Below are 12,500 nucleotides of genomic sequence, written 5' to 3'. Positions count from 1 at the left end.
CGCCCGGCCATAGGGCTGCAGTTAGGTGCCGACCAGCCCAGCGGCTCCAGGGGCGAAGTGCATGTGGGTAAATGATTAACCAGTTAGCAGGCAGGGCAACCGGCCGGTAATTAGAGCCGACCTCCCGGCCATACGGGTGCAGTTAGGTGCCGACCAGCCCAGCAGCTCCAGGGGCTAAGTACGTGTGGGTAAATGGTTAACCAGTGAGCAGGCAGGGCAGCCGGCCGGTAATTGGAGTCGACCGCCCGGCCATAGGGCTGCAGTTAGGTGCCGACCGGCCCAGCGGCTCCAGGGGCGAAGTGCATGTGGGTAAATGATTAACCAGTTAGCAGGCAGGGCAACCGGCCGGTAATTAGAGCCGACCTCCCGGCCATACGGGTGCAGTTAGGTGCCGACCAGCCCAGCAGCTCCAGGGGCTAAGTACGTGCGGGTAAATGGTTAACCAGTTAGCAGGCAGGGCAGCCGGCCGGTAATTGAGGCCGCCCGCCCGGCCATAGGGCTGCAGTTAGGTGCCGACCAGCCCAGCAGCTCCTGGGGCTAAGTACATGTGGGTAAAGGATTAACCAGTTAGCAGGCAGGGCAGCCGGCCGGTAATTGGAGCCGCCCGCCCGCTCATCAGGGTGCAGTTAGGTGCAGAACAGCCCAGCAGCTCCAGGGGCTAAGTACATGTGGGTAAATGGTGAACCAGTTAGCAGGCAGGGCAGCCGGCCGGTAAATAGAGCCACCCGCCCGGTGATAAGGGTGCAGTTAGGTGCCGACAGGCCCAGCAGCTCCAGGGGCTAAGTACATGTGGGTAAATGGTTAACCAGTCAGCAGGCAGAGCAGCCGGCCGGCAATTAGAGCCGCCCGCCCGCTAATCAGGGTGCAGATAGGTGCAGAACAGCCCATCATTTTCCAGGGGCTAAGTACATTTGGGTAAATGGTTAACCAGTTAGCAGGCAGGGCAGCCGGCCGGCCGGTAATTAGAGCCGCCCGCCCGGTGATAAGGGTGCAGTTAGGTGCCGGCCAGCCCAGCAGCTCCAGGGGCTAAGTACATGTGGGTAAATGGTGAACCAGTTAGCAGGCAGGGCAGCCGGCCGGCCGGTAATTAGAGCCGCCCGCCCGGTGATAAGGGTGCAGTTAGGTGCCGGCCAGCCCAGCAGCTCCAGGGGCTAAGTACATGCGGGTAAATGGTTAACCAGTTAGCAGGCAGGGCAGCCGGCCGGCAATTAGAGCCGCCCGCCCGCTAATCAGGGTGCAGTTCGGTGCAGAACAGCCCATCAGCTCCAGGGGCTAAGTACATGTGGGTAAATGGTTAACCAGTTAGCAGGCAGGGCAGCCGGCCGGTAATTGAGGCCGCCCGCCCGGCCATAGGGCTGCAGTTAGGTGCCGACCAGCCCAGCAGCTCCTGGGGCTAAGTACATGTGGGTAAAGGATTAACCAGTTAGCAGGCAGGGCAGCCGGCCGGTAATTGGAGCCGCCCGCCCGCTCATCAGGGTGCAGTTAGGTGCAGAACAGCCCATCAGCTCCAGGGGCTAAGTACATGTGGGTAAATGGTTAACCAGTTAGCAGGCAGGGCAGCCGGCCGGTAATTGAGGCCGCCCGCCCGCTAATAAGGGTGCAGTTATGTGCAGGACAGCCCATCAGTTTCCAGGGGCTAAGTACATGTGGGTAAATGGTTAACCAGTTAGCAGGCAGCGCAGCCGGCCGGTAATTACAGCCGGCCGCCTGTCCGCCCACTAATCAGGGTGCAGTTAGGTGCAGGACAGCCCGTCAGTTTCCAGGGGCTAAGTACATGTGGGTAAATGGTTAACCAGTCAGCAAGGCAGGGCAGCCGGCCGGCCGGTAATTAGAGCCGGCCGCCTGTCCGCCCGCTAATAAGGGTGCAGTTAGGTGCAGGACAGCCCATCAGTTTCCAGGGGCTAAGTACATGTGGGTAAATGGTTAACCAGTTAGCAGGCAGGGCAGCCGGCCGGCCGGTAATTAGAGCCGGCCGCCTGTCCGCCCGCTATTAAGGGTGCAGTTAGGTGCAGAACAGCCCCTCTGTTTCCAGGGGCTAAGTACATGTGGGTCAATGGTTAACCAGTTAGCAGGCAGAGCAGCCGGCCGGCAATTAGAGCCGCCCGCCCGCTAATCAGGGTGCAGTTAGGTGCAGAACAGCCCATCAGTATCCAGGGGCTAAGTACATGTGGGTAAATGGTTAACCAGTTAGCAGGCAGGGCAGCCGGCCGGCCGGTAATTAGAGCCGACCTCCCGGCCATTACGGGTGCAGTTAGGTGCCGACCAGCCCAGCAGCTCCAGGGGCTAAGTACATGTGGGTAAATGATTAACCAGTTTACAGGCAGGGCAGCCGGCCGGTAATTAGAGCCGACCTCCCGGCCATAGGGCTGCAGTTAGGTGCCGACCAGCCCAGCAGCTCCAGGGGCTAAGTACATGTGGGTAAATGATGAACCAGTTAGCAGGCAGGGCAGCCGGCCGCTAATTACAGCCGCCCTCCCGCTAATAAGGGTGCAGTTAGGTGCAGAACAGCCCATCAGTTTCCAGGGGCTAAGTACATGTGGGTAAATGGTTAACCAGTAAGCAGGCAGAGCAGCCGGCCGGCAATTACAGCCGCCCGCCCGCTAATCAGGGTGCAGTTAGGTGCAGAACAGCCCATCAGCTTCCAGGGGCTAAGTACATGTGGGTAAATGGTGAACCAGTTAGCAGGCAGGGCAGCCGGCCGGCCGGTAATTAGAGCCGGCCGCCTGTCCGCCCGCTAATAAGGGTGCAGTTAGGTGCAGAACAGCCCCTCAGTTTCCAGGGGCTAAGTACATGTGGGTCAATTGTTAACCAGTTAGCAGGCAGAGCAGCCGGCCGGCAATTAGAGCCGCCCGCCCGCTAATCAGGGTGCAGTTAGGTGCAGAACAGCCCATCAGTTTCCAGGGGCTAAGTACATGTGGGTAAATGGTTAACCAGCTAGCAAGGCAGGGCAGCCGGCCGGCCGGTAATTAGAGCCGGCCGCCTGTCCGCCCGCTAATAAGGGTGCAGTTAGGTGCAGGACAGCCCATCAGTTTCCAGGGGCTAAGTACATGTGGGTAAATGGTTAACCAGTTAGCAGGCAGGGCAGCCGGCCGGTAATTACAGCCGCCCGCCCGCTAATAAGGGTGCAGTTAGGTGCAGAACAGCCCATCAGCTTCCAGGGGCTAAGGACATGTGGGTAAATGGTGAACCAGTTAGCAGGCAGGGCAGCCGGCCGGCCGGTAATTAGAGCCGGCCGCCTGTCCGCCCGCTAATAAGGGTGCAGTTAGGTGCAGAACAGCCCATCAGCTTCCAGGGGCTAAGTACATGTGGGTAAATGGTGAACCAGTTAGCAGGCAGGGCAGCCGGCCGGCCGGTAATTAGAGCCGGCCGCCTGTCCGCCCGCTAATAAGGGTGCAGTTAGGTGCAGAACAGCCCCTCTGTTTCCAGGGGCTAAGTACATGTGGGTCAATGGTTAACCAGTTAGCAGGCAGAGCAGCCGGCCGGCAATTACAGCCGCCCGCCCGCTAATCAGGGTGCAGTTAGGTGCAGAACAGCCCATCAGTATCCAGGGGCTAAGTACATGTGGGTAAAGGGTTTACCAGTTAGCAGGCAGGGCAGCCGGCCGGCCGGCAATTAGTGCCGACCTCCCGGCAACAAGGGTGCAGTTAGGTCGCCGACCAGCCCAGCAGCTCCAGGGGCTAAGTATATGTGAGTAAATGGTTGACCAGTTAAGCAGGCATGGCAGCCGGCCGGTAAGCGGAGCGTCCCGCCCCGTAATACGGGTGCAGTTAGCTGCAGAACACACCGGCAGGTCCAGGGACGAAGTAGTGGACGGGGAAACGGTTAACCAGTTAACAGGCAGGGCAGCCGTACGGGCAGTAGAGCCGCCCGCCCCGTAATACGGGTGCAGTTCGCGGCAGACCAGCCCCGCAGCTCAAAAGTCTAAGTGGAGAACGGGGAACCGGTTGACCGGTGAGCCGAAGCATGCCAGCAGGCAGGGAAGGTGCAAAAAGGGCCGATAAGACCGAACCGGCACGAGTAACAGGCTGCCGGGGGCGGGTTCCCAGCAAACCAGGTGAGGGGGCGTGGCCGGAGGCCGCGCAGCAGAGCCGCCCGCCCGTGAGTACGGTTAGAGGCAGCAGCGGGCTTCCCCAGCAGGGCAGAAGCCGAAGTGGAGGGAGCGAAATGGTTAACCAGCGAGCAGGCAGCATTCCGGCAGGGCTGGAGGGCGAAAAACGGCGTAAAATAACGGACCGGCAGGAGGAAATGGCTGCCGGGGGGCGGACCCAGAGCCCTCACGTGAGGGGGCGGTTCGGGAGGCAGAGCCGCGCATGCGCGGTTGGAAAACGCGTCAAGTCGGAGCAGGGTGAAATCATTAACCAGTCGGCCGCTTCGACGTCGGCTGGCCGGGCCGAGGAGGGTCGGACCGGGGAAAGGTTCCCGGTTTCGTGTCCGTCGGGTGGTCCCGAGTGCGGCAGGAAAAAATCCGGAGTCCTGGGAGCCTTTTTTAAAAAAGAACCGGTCCGGGATGGGGTCGGATTTGGAAGCGTTTGCGGGGCCTAGGTGCCTCTTCGTCGGCATGACTACCGGACGGTCACCCGCCGATCGGCATTTGCGATTTGTTGGCTGGGGAGGTTGGCGGGGTACCTGCAGAATAGTAGGAGGTGGCAAATCGAGAATCGGTCGACATCGCCAAGTGCCTTCTCGAGCCTCCAGGTCTGCAGGGACCGACCCAGGCTGCCCCCAAACCGACCGCGAGGCCGTGCCGGGCGGCCATTTTTGGCCATTTTCGGCATTTTTCGCGTCTTTCGGTAGGTCACGGAAAGCGGCGGCCTGAAGCCCGGGCGTGCCCGGGGAAGGCTCCCCTTCGCCCGCGGGACCGGATTTGCCCCGGAAACGTCCCGAAGCCGGCCGGGAAGGCGGTTTCGAGGGCGAAGCACCTCCGATTGCCTTCGCAAGGCCGGGGAAAGTGGCCCCTGGGCCCGGGAGAGCAAAATCCGTGCGAGGACGGAAGCCCATGAGGTCAGATCCGAGGCTCTTACCCGGCGCCCGGTGGGGGTATTCCCGCAAAGAACAGCGAGTGCGCCCGGCGACGGGTCAAGTTGCAATTTCTGGCATGCCACTCCTGGAGCTGGTTCATGAGTTCCCCTCGGAAGTCCCGATGAGGAAAGGGCAAAATGGCGTTTTGCGGGCTTTGGGGCCTCTTCGTCGGTAGGACTACCGCCCGACCTTACGGTTGGAATTGTCGGCAGGGGAGGTTGGCGGGGTACCTGCAGAATAGTAGGAGGTGGCAAATCGAGAATCGGTCGACCTCGCCAAACGCCTTCTCGAGCCTCCAGGTCTGCAGGGACCGACCCAGGCTGCCGCCAAACCGACCGACAGGCCCTGCCGGCGGCCATTTTTGGCCATTTTCGGCATTTTTCGCCTCTTTCGGCCGGGATGGAAAAGCGGCGGACTGAAGCCCGGGCCTGCCCGGGGAAGCCTCCTAATCGCCCGGGGGACCGGATTTGCCCCGGTGAGAGCCCCCGAAACGTCCCGAAGCCGGCCGGGAAGGCGGCCAAGGGCGAAGCACCTCGCATTGCGTTGGCAGGCCGTGCAAAGTGGCCTCCGGGCCCGCGAGACAATGCAGGGTGCCCTCGGTGTGCCCCTGAGAAATGGTTAACCAAACAAAGGACAGTGCGCCTCGGATTGCATTGGCTGGCCCTGCAAAGGGGCCCCCGGGCCCGCGAGACGTTACAGATTGCCCTCGGTGTGCCCCTGAGAAATGGTTAACCAATTGGACTTAGTCTCTGGCGGAGAGGCAAAGTGTTTTCACGAGAAATGGTTAACCAATTGGACTTAGTCTCTGGCAGAGAGGCAAAGTGTTTTCACGAGAAATGGTTAACCAATTGGACTTAGTCTCTGAACGGCAGGCAAATTGTGGCCTTGAGAAATGATTAACCAATTGGACTTAGTCTCTGGCGGAGAGGCAAAGTGTTTTCTCGAGAAATAATGAACCAATGAGGACAATGGACCTCGGGTTGCATTGGCAGGCCGGGCAAAGTGGCTCTTGGGCCCGCGAGAGCAAAATCCGTGCACAGACGGAAGTCCATGAGGTCAGATCCGAGGCCTTTACCCGGCACCCGGTGGGGGTATTCCCGCAGAGAGTAGCGAATCTGCCCGGCGACGGGTCAAGTTGCAATTTCTGGCATGCCACTCATGGAGCTGGTTAATGAGTTCCCCTCGGAAGTCCCGATGAGGAAAGGGCAAAATGGCGTTTTGCGGGCTTTGGGGCCTCTTCGTCGGTAGGACTACCGCCCGACCTTACGGTTGGAATTGTCGGCAGGGGAGGTTGGCGGGGTACCTGCAGAATAGTAGGAGGTGGCAAATCGAGAATCGGTCGACATCGCCAAAAACCTTCTCGAGCCTCCAGGTCTGCAGGGACCGACCCAGGCTGCCGCCAAACCGACCGAGAGGCCCTGCCGGCGGCCATTTTTGGCCATTTTCGGCATTTTTCGCCTCTTTCGGCCGGGATGGAAAAGCGGCGGCCTGAAGCCCGGGCCTGCCCGGGGAGGCCTCCTAATCGCCCGGGGGACCGGATTTGCCCCGGTGAGAGCCCCCGAAACGTCCCGAAGCCGGCCGGGAAGGCGGCCAAGGGCGAAGCACCTCGCATTGCGTTGGCAGGCCGTGCAAAGTGGCCTCCGGGCCCGCGAGACAATGCAGGGTGCCCTCGGTGTGCCCCTGAGAAATGGTTAACCAAACGAAGGACAGTGCGGCTCGGATTGCATTGGCAGGCCGTGCAAAGGGGCCCCCGGGCCCGCGAGACGTTACAGATTGCCCTCGGTGAGCCCCTGAGAAATGGTTAACCAATTGGACTTAGTCTCTGGCAGAGAGACAAAGTGTTTTCACGAGAAATGGTTAACCAATTGGACTTAGTCTCTGGCAGAGAGGCAAAGTGTTTTCAAGAGAAATGGTTAACCAATTGGACTTAGTCTCTGGCGGAGAGACAAAGTGTTTTCCAGAGAAATGGATAACCAATTGGACTTAGTCTCTGGCAGAGAGGCAAAGTGTTTTCACGAGAAATGGTTAACCAATTGGACTTAGTCTCTGGCAGAGAGGCAAAGTGTTTTCAAGAGAAATGGTTAACCAATTGGACTTAGTCTCTGGCAGAGAGGCAAAGTGTTTTCAAGAGAAATGGTTAACCAATTGGACTTAGTCTCTGAACGGCAGGCAAATTGTGGCCTTGAGAAATGATTAACCAATTGGACTTAGTCTCTGGCGGAGAGGCAAAGTGTTTTCTCGAGAAATAATTAACCAATGAGGCCAATGGACCTCGGGTTGCATTGGCAGGCCGGGCAATGAGGCTCTTGGGCCCGCGAGAGCAAAATCCGTGCACAGACGGAAGTCCATGAGGTCAGATCCGAGGCCTTTACCCGGCACCCGGTGGGGGTATTCCCGCAGAGAGTAGCGAATCTGCCCGGCGACGGGTCAAGTTGCAATTTCTGGCATGCCACTCATGGAGCTGGTTAATGAGTTCCCCGCGGAAGTCCCGATGAGGAAAGGGCAAAATGGCGTTTTGCGGGCTTTGGGGCCTCTTCGTCGGTAGGACTACCGCCCGACCTTACGGTTGGAATTGTCGGCAGGGGAGGTTGGCGGGGTACCTGCAGAATAGTAGGAGGTGGCAAATCGAGAATCGGTCGACATCGCCAAAAACCTTCTCGAGCCTCCAGGTCTGCAGGGACCGACCCAGGCTGCCGCCAAACCGACCGAGAGGCCCTGCCGGCGGCCATTTTTGGCCATTTTCGGCATTTTTCGCCTCTTTCGGCCGGGATGGAAAAGCGGCGGCCTGAAGCCCGGGCCTGCCCGGGGAGGCCTCCTAATCGCCCGGGGGACCGGATTTGCCCCGGTGAGAGCCCCCGAAACGTCCCGAAGCCGGCCGGGAAGGCGGCCAAGGGCGAAGCACCTCGCATTGCGTTGGCAGGCCGTGCAAAGTGGCCTCCGGGCCCGCGAGACAATGCAGGGTGCCCTCGGTGTGCCCCTGAGAAATGGTTAACCAAACGAAGGACAGTGCGGCTCGGATTGCATTGGCAGGCCGTGCAAAGGGGCCCCCGGGCCCGCGAGACGTTACAGATTGCCCTCGGTGAGCCCCTGAGAAATGGTTAACCAATTGGACTTAGTCTCTGGCAGAGAGACAAAGTGTTTTCACGAGAAATGGTTAACCAATTGGACTTAGTCTCTGGCGGAGAGGCAAAGTGTTTTCAAGAGAAATGGTTAACCAATTGGACTTAGTCTCTGGCGGAGAGACAAAGTGTTTTCCAGAGAAATGGATAACCAATTGGACTTAGTCTCTGGCAGAGAGGCAAAGTGTTTTCACGAGAAATGGTTAACCAATTGGACTTAGTCTCTGGCAGAGAGGCAAAGTGTTTTCAAGAGAAATGGTTAACCAATTGGACTTAGTCTCTGGCAGAGAGGCAAAGTGTTTTCAAGAGAAATGGTTAACCAATTGGACTTAGTCTCTGAACGGCAGGCAAATTGTGGCCTTGAGAAATGATTAACCAATTGGACTTAGTCTCTGGCGGAGAGGCAAAGTGTTTTCTCGAGAAATAATTAACCAATGAGGCCAATGGACCTCGGGTTGCATTGGCAGGCCGGGCAATGAGGCTCTTGGGCCCGCGAGAGCAAAATCCGTGCACAGACGGAAGTCCATGAGGTCAGATCCGAGGCCTTTACCCGGCACCCGGTGGGGGTATTCCCGCAGAGAGTAGCGAATCTGCCCGGCGACGGGTCAAGTTGCAATTTCTGGCATGCCACTCATGGAGCTGGTTAATGAGTTCCCCGCGGAAGTCCCGATGAGGAAAGGGCAAAATGGCGTTTTGCGGGCTTTGGGGCCTCTTCGTCGGTAGGACTACCGCCCGACCTTACGGTTGGAATTGTCGGCAGGGGAGGTTGGCGGGGTACCTGCAGAATAGTAGGAGGTGGCAAATCGAGAATCGGTCGACATCGCCAAAAACCTTCTCGAGCCTCCAGGTCTGCAGGGACCGACCCAGGCTGCCGCCAAACCGACCGAGAGGCCCTGCCGGCGGCCATTTTTGGCCATTTTCGGCATTTTTCGCCTCTTTCGGCCGGGATGGAAAAGCGGCGGCCTGAAGCCCGGGCCTGCCCGGGGAGGCCTCCTAATCGCCCGGGGGACCGGATTTGCCCCGGTGAGAGCCCCCGAAACGTCCCGAAGCCGGCCGGGAAGGCGGCCAAGGGCGAAGCACCTCGCATTGCGTTGGCAGGCCGTGCAAAGTGGCCTCCGGGCCCGCGAGACAATGCAGGGTGCCCTCGGTGTGCCCCTGAGAAATGGTTAACCAAACGAAGGACAGTGCGGCTCGGATTGCATTGGCAGGCCGTGCAAAGGGGCCCCCGGGCCCGCGAGACGTTACAGATTGCCCTCGGTGAGCCCCTGAGAAATGGTTAACCAATTGGACTTAGTCTCTGGCAGAGAGACAAAGTGTTTTCACGAGAAATGGTTAACCAATTGGACTTAGTCTCTGGCGGAGAGGCAAAGTGTTTTCAAGAGAAATGGTTAACCAATTGGACTTAGTCTCTGGCGGAGAGACAAAGTGTTTTCCAGAGAAATGGATAACCAATTGGACTTAGTCTCTGGCAGAGAGGCAAAGTGTTTTCACGAGAAATGGTTAACCAATTGGACTTAGTCTCTGGCAGAGAGGCAAAGTGTTTTCAAGAGAAATGGTTAACCAATTGGACTTAGTCTCTGGCAGAGAGGCAAAGTGTTTTCAAGAGAAATGGTTAACCAATTGGACTTAGTCTCTGAACGGCAGGCAAATTGTGGCCTTGAGAAATGATTAACCAATTGGACTTAGTCTCTGGCGGAGAGGCAAAGTGTTTTCTCGAGAAATAATTAACCAATGAGGCCAATGGACCTCGGGTTGCATTGGCAGGCCGGGCAATGAGGCTCTTGGGCCCGCGAGAGCAAAATCCGTGCACAGACGGAAGTCCATGAGGTCAGATCCGAGGCCTTTACCCGGCACCCGGTGGGGGTATTCCCGCAGAGAGTAGCGAATCTGCCCGGCGACGGGTCAAGTTGCAATTTCTGGCATGCCACTCATGGAGCTGGTTAATGAGTTCCCCGCGGAAGTCCCGATGAGGAAAGGGCAAAATGGCGTTTTGCGGGCTTTGGGGCCTCTTCGTCGGTAGGACTACCGCCCGACCTTACGGTTGGAATTGTCGGCAGGGGAGGTTGGCGGGGTACCTGCAGAATAGTAGGAGGTGGCAAATCGAGAATCGGTCGACATCGCCAAAAACCTTCTCGAGCCTCCAGGTCTGCAGGGACCGACCCAGGCTGCCGCCAAACCGACCGAGAGGCCCTGCCGGCGGCCATTTTTGGCCATTTTCGGCATTTTTCGCCTCTTTCGGCCGGGATGGAAAAGCGGCGGCCTGAAGCCCGGGCCTGCCCGGGGAGGCCTCCTAATCGCCCGGGGGACCGGATTTGCCCCGGTGAGAGCCCCCGAAACGTCCCGAAGCCGGCCGGGAAGGCGGCCAAGGGCGAAGCACCTCGCATTGCGTTGGCAGGCCGTGCAAAGTGGCCTCCGGGCCCGCGAGACAATGCAGGGTGCCCTCGGTGTGCCCCTGAGAAATGGTTAACCAAACGAAGGACAGTGCGGCTCGGATTGCATTGGCAGGCCGTGCAAAGGGGCCCCCGGGCCCGCGAGACGTTACAGATTGCCCTCGGTGAGCCCCTGAGAAATGGTTAACCAATTGGACTTAGTCTCTGGCAGAGAGGCAAAGTGTTTTCAAGAGAAATGGTTAACCAATTGGACTTAGTCTCTGGCGGAGAGACAAAGTGTTTTCAAGAGAAATGGTTAACCAATTGGACTTAGTCTCTGGCAGAGAGGCAAAGTGTTTTCAAGAGAAATGGTTAACCAATTGGACTTTTTCTCTGAACGGCAGGCAAATTGTGGCCTTGAGAAATGATTAACCAATTGGACTTAGTCTCTGGCGGAGAGACCAAGTATTTTCACGAGAAATGGTTAACCAATTGGACTTAGTCTCTGGCAGAGAGGCAAAGTGTTTTCACGAGAAATGGTTAACCAATTGGACTTAGTCTCTGGCAGAGAGGCAAAGTGTTTTCACGTGAAATGGTTAACCAATTGGACTTAGTCTCTGGCGGAGAGACAAAGTGTTTTCAAGAGAAATGGATAACCAATTGGACTTAGTCTCTGGCAGAGAGGCAAAGTGTTTTCACGAGAAATGGTTAACCAATTGGACTTAGTCTCTGGCAGAGAGGCAAAGTGTTTTCACGAGAAATGGTTAACCAATTGGACTTAGTCTCTGGCGGAGAGACAAAGTGTTTTCAAGAGAAATGGTTAACCAATTGGACTTAGTCTCTGGCAGAGAGGCAAAGTGTTTTCAAGAGAAATGGTTAACCAATTGGACTTGGTCTCTGAACGGCAGGCAAATTGTGGCCTTGAGAAATGATTAACCAATTGGACTTAGTCTCTGGAGGAGAGACAAAGTGTTTTCACGAGAAATGGTTAACCAATTGGACTTAGTCTCTGGCAGAGAGGCAAAGTGTTTTCAAGAGAAATGGTTAACCAATTGGACTTGGTCTCTGAACGGCAGGCAAATTGTGGCCTTGAGAAATGATTAACCAATTGGACTTAGTCTCTGGCGGAGAGACAAAGTGTTTTCACGAGAAATGGTTAACCAATTGGACTTAGTCTCTGGCAGAGAGACAAAGTGTATTCACGAGAAATGGTTAACCAATTGGACTTAGTCTCTGGCAGAGAGGCAAAGTGTTTTCACGAGAAATGGATAACCAATTGGACTTAGTCTCTGGCAGAGAGGCAAAGTGTTTTCAAGAGAAATGGTTAACCAATTGGACTTAGTCTCTGGCAGAGAGGCAAAGCGTTTTCCTGAGAAATGGTTAACCAATTGGACTTAGTCTCTGGCAGAGAGGCAAAGTGTTTTCCTGAGAAATGGTTAACCAATTGGACTTAGTCTGTGAACAGCAGGCAAATTGCGGCCATGAGAAATGGTTAACCAATTGGACTTAGTCTCTGGCAGAGAGGCAAAGTGTTTTCCTGAGAAATGGTTAACCAATTGGACTTAGTCTCTGGCGGAGAGGCAAAGTGTTTCCCGTTGTAATGGTTGGCCAATGCACTTCGGATTGCGTTGGTAGGCCGTGGAAAGTGGCTCTTGGGCCCGCGAGAGCAAAATCCGTGCGCAGACGGAAGTCCATGAGGTCAGATCCGAGGCCTTTACCCGGCACCCGGTGGGGGTATTCCCGCAGAGAGTAGCGGGTGTGCCCGGCGACGGGTCAAGTTGCAATTTCTGGCATACCACTCCTGGAGCTCGTTAATGAGTTCCCCTCGGAAGTCCCGATGAGAAAATGGCAAAATGGCGTTTTGCGGGCTTTGGGGCCTCCTGGACGGTAGGCCTACCGCCCGACCTTACGGTTGCAATTGTTGGCAGGGGAGGTTGGCGGGGTACCCGGAGATTTTCGGGGACACGATTTTCAGAACATTTTCAGACAACGG

The sequence above is a fragment of the Cetorhinus maximus genome, unplaced genomic scaffold, assembly GCF_964194155.1.
Source record: "Cetorhinus maximus unplaced genomic scaffold, sCetMax3.hap1.1 HAP1_SCAFFOLD_2599, whole genome shotgun sequence".
NCBI lineage: Eukaryota > Metazoa > Chordata > Chondrichthyes > Lamniformes > Cetorhinidae > Cetorhinus > Cetorhinus maximus.
Note: the sequence above shows the minus strand (reverse complement) of the source record.